The sequence below is a fragment of the Dipodomys merriami genome, unplaced genomic scaffold, assembly GCF_024711535.1.
Source record: "Dipodomys merriami isolate MVZ:Mamm:240054 unplaced genomic scaffold, mDipMer1.0.p SCAF_1, whole genome shotgun sequence".
In the NCBI taxonomy this organism is placed as follows: domain Eukaryota; kingdom Metazoa; phylum Chordata; class Mammalia; order Rodentia; family Heteromyidae; genus Dipodomys; species Dipodomys merriami.
This window is the reverse complement of record NW_027202270.1, coordinates 136,210,882-136,224,960: the sequence shown is the minus strand read 5'-3', so window position 1 is coordinate 136,224,960 and position 14,079 is coordinate 136,210,882. Positions and strand designations below refer to the sequence as shown.

The 14,079-nt window shown below is 47.8% G+C and overlaps 1 protein-coding gene and 1 pseudogene across 5 annotated transcripts in view; one reads left to right on the top strand and one right to left on the bottom strand.

Moving 5' to 3' along the window:
- Positions 1-7,285: 7,285 nt before the first annotated feature.
- Positions 7,286-7,384, bottom strand: LOC138834892 (U6 spliceosomal RNA; annotated as a pseudogene).
- Positions 7,385-8,471: 1,087 nt separating this feature from the next.
- Positions 8,472-14,079, top strand: part of Syne2 (spectrin repeat containing nuclear envelope protein 2) — a 310,222-nt gene continuing 304,614 nt past the window's right edge. For all 5 annotated transcript variants that reach the window (XM_070032030.1, XM_070032022.1, XM_070032015.1 and 2 more), the window contains exon 1: positions 8,472-8,595. The gene's annotated coding sequence lies outside the window, so the exon portion shown is untranslated. The remainder of the gene's footprint in view (positions 8,596-14,079) is intronic.

The window sequence follows — 14,079 nt, the reverse complement described above, 5'->3', positions numbered from 1 at the left end:
CTAGTTTTTGAGTGGTAGATAGGAGATTAATATTCTCATGGACTTTCCTGCCTGGGCTGGCTTTGAAGCATCATCCTTAGATCTCAACTTCCTGAGTAGCTAGGAGGTGGTGTAGTTCAAGTGGTAGAGTGCTAGCCTTGAGCAAAAGAAGCTCAGGGACAGTGCCCAGGCCCTGAGTTCAAGCCCTAGGACTGTCAAAAAAAAAAAAGCCAGGTGCTGGCTCATGCTTATAATTCTAGCTATTCAAGAGGCTGAGAGCTGAGGATCTCGATTCAAAGCTAGCCTGGGCAGAAAAGTCCATGAGACCCTTATCTCCAATTAACCACCACAAAACTGGAAGTGGCACTGTGGCTCAAGTGGTGGAGCAGTAACCTTGAGCTGAAGAGCTGAGGGACAGTGCCCAGGCCCAAAGTTCAAGCCCAATGACCAACAAAAACAAAACAAAAACAAAACTAGAATTGGGCTGAGAAGGTGGCTCAGTGGTAGTAGTGCTTGCCTTGCATGCATGAGGCCCTAGGTTTGATTTTTCAGCACCACATAAGCAGAAAAAATTGGAAGTGGTGCTGTGGCTCAAGTGGTAGAGCACTAGCCTTGAGCTAAAGAGCTGAGGGACAGCGCCCATGTCCAGAGTTCAGGCCACACAATGACCACCACCACCACCAAAAATAATAATTAAAAAAAAACTAGAATGAAAAAGGACTGTGGGTGTGGTACAAGTGGCAGAGGGATTGTGGCCTTGAGTTCAAAACTCATGCTGCAAAAGAAAAAAATCTAGGTGGAACAGACTGTTTTCTAATTTTATTTTTAATTTCTAGCTTGTTATATTGCTGAATTGCTAATTGCTATTTAATTAAATAATTTATTTAATTATTATATTTTGTACTTGGTAAGTAATTTTATTTATTGGGTGTTTTTGATTGAGATAGGTTGTTCTGGGAAGCTAGGGTGCTTTGGAACTAGTTGTGTAGTCCCTGCTGGTTTTAATTTCTCAGCTCCTGAAGGTGGGGGTATTGAGAATACAGGCATGTACAACCATCCCTGGCTTTATTTTTGCTTTATTTTTTGTTTGTTTGTTGGTTGGTCATGGGGCTTGAACTTAGGGCATCATGGGTGCTGATCTTAAGCTTTTTTGCTCAAGGCTAGTGTTCTACCACTTGAGCCACAGTGCCACTTCTAGTTTTCTGGTGGTTAAATGCAGATAAGAGTCTCATGAGGACTTTAATGCCTGGGCTGGCTCTGAACTGTGATCCTCAGATCTCAGCCTCCTGAATAGCTATGATTACAGGCATGAGCCATTGGTGCCTGCTTGTTTTATTTATTTTTATTTATTTTGTCAGTGTGCGGCTTGAATTCAGGGCCTGGGCACTGTCCCTGAACATCTTTTTGCTCAAGGCTAGCACTCTACCACTTGAGCCATAGTGCTACTTCCAGCTTTTTCTGCTTATCTGGTGCTGAGGAATTGAACCCAGGGCCTCATGCATTCAAGGCAAGCACTCTACCACTGAGCCACCTTCCCAGCCCATGTTTTATTTATTTTTGATGCTAAGAATTGAACCCAAGGATTTACACATGGTAAGCAAGTGTTCTACCCTTGCATATTGGCTCTTTTTTTTTTTTTTTCCCAGTCGTGGGGCTTGAACTTTGGGCCTGAGCGCTGTCCCTCAGCTCTTCAGCTCAAAGAGAGTGCTCTACCACTTGAGCCACAGCACCGCTTCTGGTTTTCTGGTGGTTTTTTTGGAGATAAAAGTCTCATGGACTTTCCTGCCTGGGCTGGCTTTGAACAGTGATCCTCAGAGCTCAGCCTCTTGAGTAGCTAGGATTACAGGTGAGAGCCACCGGCGCTTGGCTCTTACTTTTATTTTTATTTTTTATTATGAGTTAAGCAATATGACCACTCCTACACTTTGTGAGAACAAAATAAAAATGTATATAACAAGATCTCTTTAAGCGATACTTATTGCTGTTAAAAACTTGCCTAAATTTTAATTCAGAGACTACTACTGTTAGTTTTATGCCATCAGCAATTATTATACTTCAAATTTTATTTCATCTTGTATGTGAGACTAAAGTTAGTAGTAGAATTCTTTAGGGGAGGGCTGGTACTGATGACGCTCCATCTCTCTCTTTTTTTTTTTTTTTGTCTGTTGTGGGGGCTGAACTCTGGGCCTCGGTGCTGTCCCTCAGCTCTTTAACCCAAGGCTAGCACTCTACCAGTTGAACCACAGCATCACTTTGGGTTTTTTTTTCTGCTTATATGGTGCTGAAGAATCGAACCCAGGGCCTCATGCATGCAAGGCAAGTGCTCTACCACTGAGCTACCTTCCCAGCCCTGACACTTTACCACTTAAGCCACACATCCACTCTTGACTTTTGCTGGTTAGTTGTAGATAAAAGTCTTTCAGCTTTGTCTGTTCAAACTGGCTTCGAGCCGGGCACTGGTGGCTCACGCCTGTAATCCTAGCTGCTCAGGAGGCTGAGATCCAAGGATTGTAGTTCAAAGCCAGCCCAGGCAGGAGTCCGAGAGCTTCTTATCTCCAATAAACAACCAGAAAACTAGAAGTAGTGCTGTGGCTGAAGTGGTAGAGCCCTTGCCTTAAGCTGAAGAGCTGAGGGACAGTTCCCAGGCCCAGAGTTCAAGCCCCATGACCGACAAAAAACAAAAACAAAAAACAAACTGGCTTTGAACTGCAATCCTCAGATCTTAGCTAGAATAACAGGTGTAAGCCATTGATGCGCAGCTTTAGTTGCAGAATGTTTAAAACTCCAGTATGGGAGCTGAGAAGGTGACTCAGTGGTAGACTGCATGCTTTGCATGCATGAGGCCCTGGGTTCGATTCCTCAGCACCACATAAGCAGAAAAAGCCGGAAGTGGCACTGTGGCTCAAGTGGTAGAGTGCTAGCCTTGAGCTGAAGAGCTGAGAGACAGAGCCCAGGCTCAGAGTTCAGGTCCCATGACCGATGAAAACAAACAAACAAAAAACCTCCAGTATGTTAACTTACTAATTCAATAAACGTGGGTTTGAAATAGTCCCCTTGCATGCACCACTGCTGCCGACTAAAATAATCACAGTGACAATAGTTTCTGCTCACTGAGTACTCGCTGCTCACTTTACATCCTCTGCTTCACTGAGTCCTGCCTTACTCTTTTTTCTTTTTCCATTCTCTTCAAGTTTAGATTCTGATTAAAAGTTAGATTCTCACACATTTAGGCAGTTTACACTGTGCATTTTGGGGGGTGGGCCCAACTTTCTACTTGTATCAGGACAGTACTCAGAAAGATCACCCTGGTGAAGGAGTAATTAGTCAATGTTTATTTCTGTTAGCTTGTAGGGCTGCAGGAAACCAGAACAGACTGAGATAAGGAATCCAGGCTTTTCCAGGGTGTGATTGGACTTTGGGACAAAGAATAGAGCTGTTTTCCTGGCCAGCTATTTTCATCCTAGGCGTATTCAAGTGCTCCCTTTAAAGTGGTTAAAAAATAAAATAAAAAAGCCATGGAAAGAGGGTTTTCTTGAGGTAGGCAGAGATGGAGGTATAGATAATAAAGTATCTTACTCTGCTTCAGGTTAATGATCATTGCTATCACCTGCTCCTTCAGATGAAGTGATTTCCTGTTGATTAGAAACCACTGAGCCCAGCAGCCAGTCATTTAACACTAGCTAGTATCTCCTATCTACATGGTGGTTGATAAATATACCATACCAAGACACCAGTGTTAACAGGTGTCTTGAATAAGACACACAGAATAAGAGCGGAATTGGTTCCCAGGATAAAATCCATCACCATTTTTGTCTGGCAGTCTATCTTGTCTTTTTAATTTTTGGCAGTGTTGGAGTTTGAGCTCTGGGCCTCCCCCTTTGTCAGGCAGGCAGGAAGAGCCACTCCCTCAGCCTGTGTTCTGCCGGTTGTTACTAATTAATTAAGCTAGTACTGGGGCTTGAACTCAGAGCCTTGGGATGTCTTTTGGCTCCCCCCCCCCCGCTTTTTTTCTATTTTCAGTTGTTGGCTAGTTATTTGGAGATGAGAGTCTCACAGATTTGTCTGCCTGGGCTGGCTTTGAACCACAATTCTTAGGTCTCAGCTTCCTGAGAAGCTAGTATTACAGAAATGAATCACTAGTGCTCCAGCTTCTGCTGGTTATTGTGGGGGCCGGGGAGGGGGAGGGTATGGGGGAGGGTTGTGCCGCCTGAACTCTGGGCCTGGGCTCTGTCCCTCAGCTCTTCAGCTCAAGGCTAACACTATACCACTTGAGCCACAGCGCCACTTCTGGCTTTTTCTGCTTATGTGGTGCTGAGGACTCGAACCCAGGGCCTCATGCATGCAAGGCAAGGACTCTACCGCTGAGCCACCTTCCCAGCCCTGGTGGTTATTTTTGAAACAAACACTCTTCTTCATTTGTCTTTGTTAGGTATACCAGGGTAGCTAAGATAAACAGGCCTGCACCTAAGTCCTGCTCTCTATTCAGAAGGCTTCTCAAGAACTTTCCTTCCTGAGAGCCTTACAAGTAGTAGAATTATAATAGTGAACATGCCGCATCCCCCCCTTCCTCCTTCTTGTTAGAGTATATTAGACTTTGCCAGAAAACCACACAGACATCCAGGTCCAAATAACAAAGAAAAGGTTTATTTCCTGTAAAGGGACCAGCGAGACCCTGTCTCACAAGAAAGGAATGAGAAGAAGCTATTATCTGAGGTGACCTATATAAAGATATAAGAGGGGCTAGAAGGGGCTACGAGGCAGAGACCCTGGTGTGGACATGTGGGCTAGGTGCTTCATCATGGCGGATTAGGATTTATGGCTGCTGCCCAAGTAGTAGATAAGGGGCCCTGCAGCTGCCCAGACCTGAAGATCACTTTAAGGGGCTCTTGTTGCCTTATATGGTGGTAGCTGCCCCAGAGGGGTGATATCCAATGGTAGAGGGGGTTGGAGGCTGATTATTTACTGCCTTTACTAAGTGGGGGCCTAGTGTTCCCTAAGAAAGGAGCATGCAATGGGCTGGGAAGGTGGCTCAGTGGTAGAGTGCTTGCCTTGCATGCATGAGTCTCTGGGTTCGATTCCTCACTACCACATAAGCAGAAAAAACCGGAAGTGGCACTATGTCTCAAGTGGTGGAGCGCTAGCCTTGAGCTGAAGAGCTCAGGAACAGTGCCCAGGCCTAGAGTTCAGGCCCCATGACAGACAGACAGACAGACAGACAGACAGACAGACAGACAGACACACACACACACACACACACACAAAAGGAGCTGTGGAAAGGGGAAGGAGCATGCTAATCTATGGGATGGGAGCTCATTGGGCTAACAATAATAATTATTTTGAGCTGAGGATTTGTTTAGGTACCCTAGGCTGCTTGGCCTTGAACTGGTGATCTTCCTGGCTCAGCCTTCTGAGTGTTAGATCATAGGGCTGAGCTGCCATGCCTGATTTGTTTTGGCATTCTGGGTCAAGACAGAGATGTGCAAAAGCTAGTGGTGTGTGGAATGTAGGAACACACTCAGCTCTTGTTGAGTGTAACCAGTGCTGGGACAGAGGAGTAGCCCCTGAACTTAAAAAGTGGCGAATTTAGTTTCTTCCATGCCAGGAAGATGCTCAACTCATTTGGTTTCCTCAGACAGAGCTTGATCTTTGTCCCTGGTTCTTGGTTCACTTGCTGCCCTGTACAGTGTGCAAATATGAATGGAATGTCCACTTCCATGGTCCTCCACCTGCCAATCACAGATGTGCTTTCAGTTTGATCAACTTGCAAAACTTGTTTACCACAATACAGTTTCTCTAGTGGGCTGCCTGTGAGCCAATGCTTCTGTAAATACAGAGGCTTGATGTAAACAAAAGCTAAGATGTGATGTGATAGACATAATGCTATGTTATCTTATTACATCTGTAGCCTACTGCATGGGAGAGTGTAGGTGGGGCAAGACTTTCCCAAAGATATACAGAGATGAGCCATCTGTTTATAAGCCTGGTGCTGTGCATCAAAAGAACGAGGCGTGTTTCTGTTTGGCCTAGCATTACATTTTAATTTTCACTTCAAAGCATAGAGGATCTGTTTCATTACTCTCTTACCATTGGTCTCACTTGCTGATCTACAGGTAAGTATTAACTTAGTATTCAAATTGCCATGCCTAGAAGAAACCACAGGTAATTAGAAGGCTCTTAATTGGAGGCATCTAAAAATATTTTGTTGTTGTTGTTGGTCATGAGGTTTGAACTCAGGGCCTGGGCACTGTCCCTGAGTTATTGTTGCTTAAGGCTAATGCTCTACCTCTTTGAGCCACAGCACTGTGTCCTGTTTTGTGGTGGCTAATTGGAGATAAGAGTCTCATAGACTTCCCTGCCACATCCTCACATCTCAGCCTCCTGAGTAGCTAGGATTACAGGGGTGAGCCACCAATAGAAATGAAAACCTTTTGAGAAATATATTCTAGACTCTTTTAAGTGTTTTAGATACAATACAGAACAACGATTTTTTTCACTTCTAGGCTTTGTGGAGTAACTGCATAGAAGGGAGCAATAATTCAGAAATTATCAGACTTTCTCCAGGAACTGTTGTCATGAGGATTTTGTAGTATTTACTTGAAAGAAACAACATACAGATTAAAAATGAATAAAATGAATAGAAGAGAGGATGAACATGGTACTCTTGTAGCACCTCTGCAAACCCTGGGGCCCAACTTCTTGAAATTGACCCTGACTTGCATGTATCCTAGCTGAAAGTCCTTCTAGGAAGACACCCAACACCAGAAAAATCCCCTCTTCATAAAAAAAGTTCTACCAAGCTGTCATTAGCCAATGATACAGAGCTAAGTGGTCCAGGCAGTGCCACCATCAGTGATGACAGACATATAGATTGGTAATGCTGCTTTGTGAAGAAATGCCCTGGGGCTGGGAAGGTGGCCCAGCGGTAGAGTGCTTGCCTTGCATGTATGAGGCCCTGGGTTAGATTCTTTCTGCTCGACTCAGACATATACTAGTTATTGCAAATAAGGGAAACCATGGGAACTATGTTTCTTTGGGCCTGGCTTACTTCACTTAATATAATTTTTTCCAAGCCTTTCCATTTCCTAACAAATGGGGCAATGTCATTCTTTCTGATGGAAGCATAGAATTCCATTGTGTATATATCACATTTTCTTGATCCATTCATCTACTGAGGGGCATCTGGGTTGGTTCCATATCTTAGCTATGCTAAATAATGCTGCAATAAACATAGTTGTACTGGTAGCTTTAGTGTGGTCTTGTTTGTGATCATTTGGGTAAACGCCCAAAAGTGGGATTGCTGGGCCATAAAAATATGGAACACTTCACGAATTTGCGTGTCATCCTTGCTCAGGGGGCCATGCTAATCTCTATTCCAATTTAATATATGTGCTGCCCAAGCGAACACAGGAACAGTTTTTTTTCGGTTGGTCATGGGTCTTGAACTCTGGGCCTGGGCTGGGTCCCTGAGCTCCTTTTGGCTCAAGGCTAACGCTCTACCACTTGAACCACAACGCCATTTCTGGCTTTTTCTGCGATTAATTAGAGATAAGAATTTCATAAGTTTTCCTGCCCTGGGTTGGCTTTGAACCACGATCCTCAGATCTCAGCTTCTTGAGTAGCTAGGATTACAGGCGTGAGCCACCGGCGCCCAGCACCACTTCTTTATATAACAGCAAAAGCAGGACTTCAAGTTCCTCAGGAATCCTGTGATAGTAGCAAGTGGTGAGTAGGACTCCAGTGACACCAGTCGAGTCCCAGAAGGGTGGAGAGGTTTTCTGGAAAATCCAAGCGGCACCTGCAGGACAGATTCCCGAGGGCACTTTCCTGTGAGGTTTTTTTTCAGCTGTGGATGAATGAGCACGGTAGGGTCGCCTCTTAGCCGAAGCTCCGCCCGCCCCACCAGCCCCAGACAGAGTAGGCAGGAGGGACCCGGTGTGAACAGGCGTCTCCCCGAGTCTCCAGGTGACCTGGAGGTCTGAACCAGGACAAGCCACTAAGAAACACGGATCCAGATTTTAAGAGTCACTCACTCAATCCAAGGCCTCGCTTTGGCCCAGGGTGCCAGGACTTGATCAGGTAGGACACTTGCTCCTCTCGCTTCCACTTGGGAGACCCAAAAGGGCAGGAACGGCGGATGAAAAAAAAAAAAAAAGGTCGTTGCCGCGAGCATCTGCGGAGCCTCTCGGGCAGCTCCAGGGCCTGCAGGAAAGTTGCGGTGGCGGGGCGGGGGTCGCCGGGGTGGGGGGAAGCCCGGATCGGGGCACTGGGGAGAGCCCGGGCAGGCGCCGAGGCTCCGGGAGACCGGGGCGCGGCTGCTCCGCCCCCTGCGCTCGCGGGCGCGCTCCACACCGGCCTCGGAGCGGCGAGCGCGGGACTCGGCGGGACTCGCTGGGCGGCGGGCGGCGGGCGGGGAAGGCGCGGGCGCGGGGCGTGGTTTGCCGCTTCCGAGCGCCGCGGAGCGGAGCGCGCTCGGCTGCGCCCCAGCCCTCGGCTGGAACGGAAAGAGCCCAGCGGGGAACGAGCGAGAGGCACGATCGACGGAGCGAGGCCAGTGGGGCGGCGACCTGGGGCGGCCCCTGGCCGGAGCCACGGCCCCTGGGCCTGGGCCCACTGCGGGTAAGCGCGGCGGCGGCGGGCCCCCCGCACCTCGGTGCGCCCGGGAGAGCGCGGGAGGGAGGGGAAGCGGCCCGGGCGAGGGCGGGGAGCCGCTGGAGACTGGAGGCGACCCGAGGTCGGGGTCCGAGCCGGGTCACCGGAAACTTTGCCCGGGCGGAGAGAGCGGGGTGCGCGGGGTGCGCTGCAAACTTGTCGGCGGGCGGGGCGCCCCGGGGTGGGAGCGAGCGCCGGCGGGGGGGGGGGTCCGCCTCTGCTCGGCGGCCTCTTTGTGTCACCTCCGGGCCCCGAGCCGCCGTCCGCCGGGCCAGGGGGACAGAGGTGGCGCTGGGGGCTCGGTCCGGGCCCAGGCCCCGGCGCTCGGGCTCGGCTGATTGTTTTCATCCCCCGCGTCACGCCTGGGCGGGAAAGATTTTGAACGCCGCGTGAGAAGAGAGAGGGAGGGGACGCGGGGAGCGGCGGCGCGAGGCCGGGCTGGGGCGGGGGGGGGGGCCACCGCAGAACCCGCGAACCGGAGCTCGGCACCCCAGACCCCGCGTGCGATGGCGCACGGCGTGGGGGGTGCCAGTGTCTGGGCGGGGCGCCCGGCGAGCTCGGGTGGCGGGGATTCTAATTCCGTTTTGATTGCTTGGGGTCTTTGTTGTGGGAAATCGCCTCGCGGGGCTGACGGCCGCACCTTGCGCTCCCGGGAGGGTTTTTCCTTCCAGTACAAAAAGAAAAAAAAAAAAAGAAAAGGGCGCGCGTGGGGGCGCCGGGGGGGGGGACACCTGGGTCCGGGGCGCCGCCATCGGGGTGCTGGAACGACCTTGGCCACTGGGATCGGTGCAGGTGACGGCCTGGGTAACACAGTCGCCTTTGTGGGTCGCCTGCAATTTCCGAAAGTTATTCTTTTCCCCGCTCCCTTAGTGGAAGGGAGGGTCCGAGCTGGGTGCCAGCAGCCACGATTGTGTGCAGCGAGCACCAGCAGGTCAGCCAGACCGGGAGGTGCTGGACCTGCGTGTGTGTGTGTGTGTGTGTGTGTGTGTGTGTGTGTGTGTGTGTGTTACACTTTTTCTTTCTTCTTTTTAAAGTTGGATGGGAAGCAACTTCCATCTGCTTCTCTGAAAGTTTTCATCCACCAGCAAGCCTGGCTGCCTTGTAGCCCCTGATATCTGTGCTAGCGTGGGTTCCATCACTTTTGGGGGGGGGTGAGGATACAATGGAACACACCTGGCCTGTCCCGCACCCAGGTACCCACTGCCTCAGGGACCCCCATAAACGCCACCAGACTTTAGGGAGTGTTTAGTTCATATGGGAACGGGTTTAAAGAAATACCTGGTGTTTACATACTAACACAAACGATTGTATCTTCCAGTTATTTACTTATTTATTTTCTGGAAGACTATGGAGGAGGTTCCCCAGGGCTTTTCAGGAGATAATGAAGGGGGGGAGGGGCTCGCTTCTGCTGGCCTCTCCCTCCTCCCTCGCAGTCCTCTAGGGGCCGTGGGAACAGGAGTAACTTATGGAGCTTTCCCTATTGCAGAGTCTGGAAACGTCAAATTGAGTACAAAGTGGAAATATTTAGGTCTTTGTCGACCTGGTTGAGTGAAGGAGCCTTGATTTGAATTCTTAAAAAAAAAAAAATCAAAACTAGTTAGCTAGGCTTGTACATTAAGACTATTTGAAATAAAAATCGTGTGAATAAATTTACCTAATTAGAAATTTTATTAGCCCTTCACTGGATTAGGGCTAATTGTGTTGTAAAATAATGCAGAATGCTTCAAGTACTGAGTCACAATGAGTTTATTCTGGGTAGTGCCCTCATCCCATAGAGTTTAATGGAAAGTTAAAAACCTGAATCTTTGAGCCCCATTTTAACAAGTGAGGCAAAAAGGTTGGAAGGGATCTATCCATTTGTCTTTATTCACTTGCAATTTTGCCATTACTCTTATTATGTCACTTTTTTTGGGGGGGGGGGCTTGAACTCAGGGCCTGGGCACTGTCCCTGAGCTTCTTTTGCTGATGAGGGCTAGCACTCTACCACTTGAGCCACAGTGCCACTTCTACCTTTTTCTGTTTATATGGCACTGAGGAATTGAACCCAGGGCTTCCTGCATGCTAGGCAAGCACTCTACCACTAAACCACATTCCCAGCTCTATCATGTTATTTTTAAATGAAATTTTTCAATAATTGCACAGAAGGATTCATTTACTAATACAAGTCGCTCTGCAAATACTACCAGTTGCTACTTATAGGATGATTATTTTGTACTGGTAAATCTGGTGTTTACATACTAACACAAACGATTGTATCTTCCAGTTATTTATTTATTTTGTTGGTTACGTCGTTCATCTGTGTTTACTTAGTACCCATAATGTATTGTGCTAGGTGCTGGGATTTAATGGTGCATAAGGCATAAGGGAAGGTAAGTAGGTAGAAAATGAAATACATTATTGACTATAATCATGGTTGCTTTGTTTTCTCTAGTACTAATGTTTAACTCAAGGCCCCATGCTTGATTGTCTGGCACTCTACCATTTGGACCATATCACCAGCCTGACTTTTTGGAGATAAAAGTCTTGAGGGTTTTTTTCTGTTCTAGCTGGCTTCAAATCATGATCCTCCGGATCTCAACCTCTTGAGTAGCTAGGATTACCAGCATGAGCCACCAGGGCCCAGCTTCACAGGTTTTATTTGTGTGTATGTGTGTGTGTGTACACATGTACGCATGCATGCATGTGTGTGCATGCACAGGCACCAGGTCTTTTTCCTTCTAGGAAAGCAAGCACTCTGAGCTATCCTCCTAGCCCTTTTTTATTTTGGTTTTAGACAAGGTTTCCCTAAGGCTTCAAGGCTGACCTTGGACTTTGGATCTACCTATGATTTGCTGGCGTGTATCCCGTCCACTTGTGTGTGTGTGTGTTTTTTTTTTTTTGACAGCCCTGGGGCTTGAAATCAGGGCCTGGGCACTGTCTTTGGGCTCCTTTTGCTCAAGGCTAGCACTCTAACACTTGAGCGACAGTGCCACTTCTGGCTTTTTCTGTGATTAATTGGAGATGAGAGTCTTATGGGCTTCTCTGCCCAGGCTGGCTTTGAACCTGCATCCTCAGATCTCAGTATCCTAAGTAGCTAGGATTACAGGCAGGAGCCACTTGCATTAGCAGTCACAAGTTTTAAGATGTAAATCAGGGGGGCGGGATATGGGAAAGGATAGGAAAGGAGGAAGCAACAATGCTTGATAAGAAATGTACTTATTATCTTGCCCATGTAATTGTAACTTCTCTGTACAGTATTTTCATAATAAAAAATTAAAAAGAAAGATGTAAATCAGATCGCATCCCTCCACGGGCTTCTACCTCCTTTTGAGTGGACAGACCTGACTGCAGCTGTCAGACTGAGTCTTCTGATCTCCCTGCCTCCCCTTTGTTCTGGTACTTTGGTGGTCTTACCAGAGGTTCTTGGCTAAATAAGCTTCTTTGCTGTCTGATGGTTTTGTGCTGACAGTGCTAGGCCTGGAAAGCACCCCCAGTTCCACTATCTGTAACAGTTCTCTCCCTAATAACTTACCTGGCCTTGTGTGATAGTGAGCTTTCACCAAAACCCTAAATTTCAAGTCACCACCATCCTGGCAACTCCCATCTCTCCTTTCTTAACTTTATTTTTCTCTTCTTTTTCTTGTGGCTAAGATATGCTACTCATTTGTTTATTGTCTGTCTTCCCACGCTGGATTGTACACTCCATCGGAGCCCTATGAAAGCTGCCTTATTCATGGCTTGTGTGGAACAGTACCCGCCATGCAGCAGGTTCCCTGGAACTATTTGTGGAGTGAGCCCTGCTGAGTGGAAAGAAGGGAGCAATGAGGTGTGGAGACGGGGCAACCAGAGGCTTCTGAGTTACCAGGGGGAAGGGTTCCTGTGTGAAGCTAAGACTTGATCATTAGGAACTAGTGCCATTGTGGGAGTAAAGGCAGGTGTGGAAGAAGATCAGGAAGACATGGAGAACAAAAAAAAGCCTTGAATAATTGTGAAATGACTGAAGGCCTTGCAGCTGCAGAGGGCTTAGCTGGTGTGGACAGAGAGAAGTTGTAGCTAAGCACTCTGATAGAGGAAGGACAAAAGGTAGGCACCATTGGCTCACTCCTGTAATCCTAGCTACTCCAGAGTCTGAGATCTGAGGATCGTAGTTTGAGAATCCTTTTTTTTTTTTTGGATCGGTCGTGGGTCTTGAACTCTAGGCTTGGGCGCTGTCCTTGAGCTCTTCAGCTCAAGGCAAGCACTCTACTGGTTGAGCCACAGTGCCACTTCTAGTTTTCTAGTGGTTTATTGGAGATAAGAGTTTCATGGACTTTCCTGCCTGGGCTGGCTTTGAACCGTGATCCTCAGATCTCAGTCTCCTAAGTAGCTAGGATTACAGGTGTGAGCCACAGGCTTGGGATCATAGTTTGAAACCTGGCCAGGAAGTCTGTGAGACTCTTACCTCTAATTAACCACCAAAAAGCCAGAAGTGGGGCTGTGGCTCAAGTGGTTGAACAGTAGCCTTGAGTTAAAAATGCCAAGTAAGAGCCTAAGGCCTTGAGTTTAGTATACCCCTTCCCCCCACACAAAGTAGGGGGAAAGAGAAGAGTGGCAATCAGGTGTTGGATGCTGCTTTGAAGAATCCACATGAAATCTGTCTACAATCTGTTAGTCCAATTTGTGTGTGTGTGTGTGTGTGTGTGTGTGTGAGAGAGAGAGAGAGAGAGAGAGAGAGAGAGAGAGAGAGAGAGAGAGAGAGAGAGAGAGAGAGAGAGAGAGAGAGAGAGAGAGAGAGAGAGAGAGAGAGAGAGAGAGAGAGAGAGAGAGAGAGAGAGGGAATGTCCTGGGGTTTGAACTCAGGGCTTTGGTGCTGTCCCTGAATGTTTTTGCAGACTTGCAGACTTCTACCTGGACTGATTTCGATCTTCCGATCACAGCCTCTTGAATAGCTAGGAGTACAGACATAAACCACCAGTGCCCAATGTGTTAGTGCCACTTTAAAACATGGGGCAAGGGGGAACTTTTAAGCCGTTTACTGAAGTTATGGAGTAGGCGGAGGGCCTAGGATAGGAAGCCTCTGACTCCACAGCACTTGTATTTGGCCATTGTGCTAAGACCAAAATCCCCACTCTGTCCTGTGAAGAAGAGACCATGGTGGCACCCTGCTGGTGGTGTGGAAGACCATGTGCCTCTGGGGGCCGTGGGAGGGCAACGGTTTGATTCTCCCTGGGAACAACAAGGGCCAAACTGGAAAACAAGGATTTATTTTTCCTTTCTGGTTTTTGTTCTTTTATTATTACGAAATACTTTGGTTTAGCTGCATCTTAACTTAGAAACAATGTTAACAAGATGAATGCGATAGCTTCTTCTCAAGGCTTCACTATATTCTTATTTCTTTATTTTTGTCTGTGCCAGTCCCAGGGCTTAAATTTAGGGCCTGAGTGCTGTCCCTGAACTTTTTTGTTCAAGGCTAGTGCATTTTCACTTGAGCCA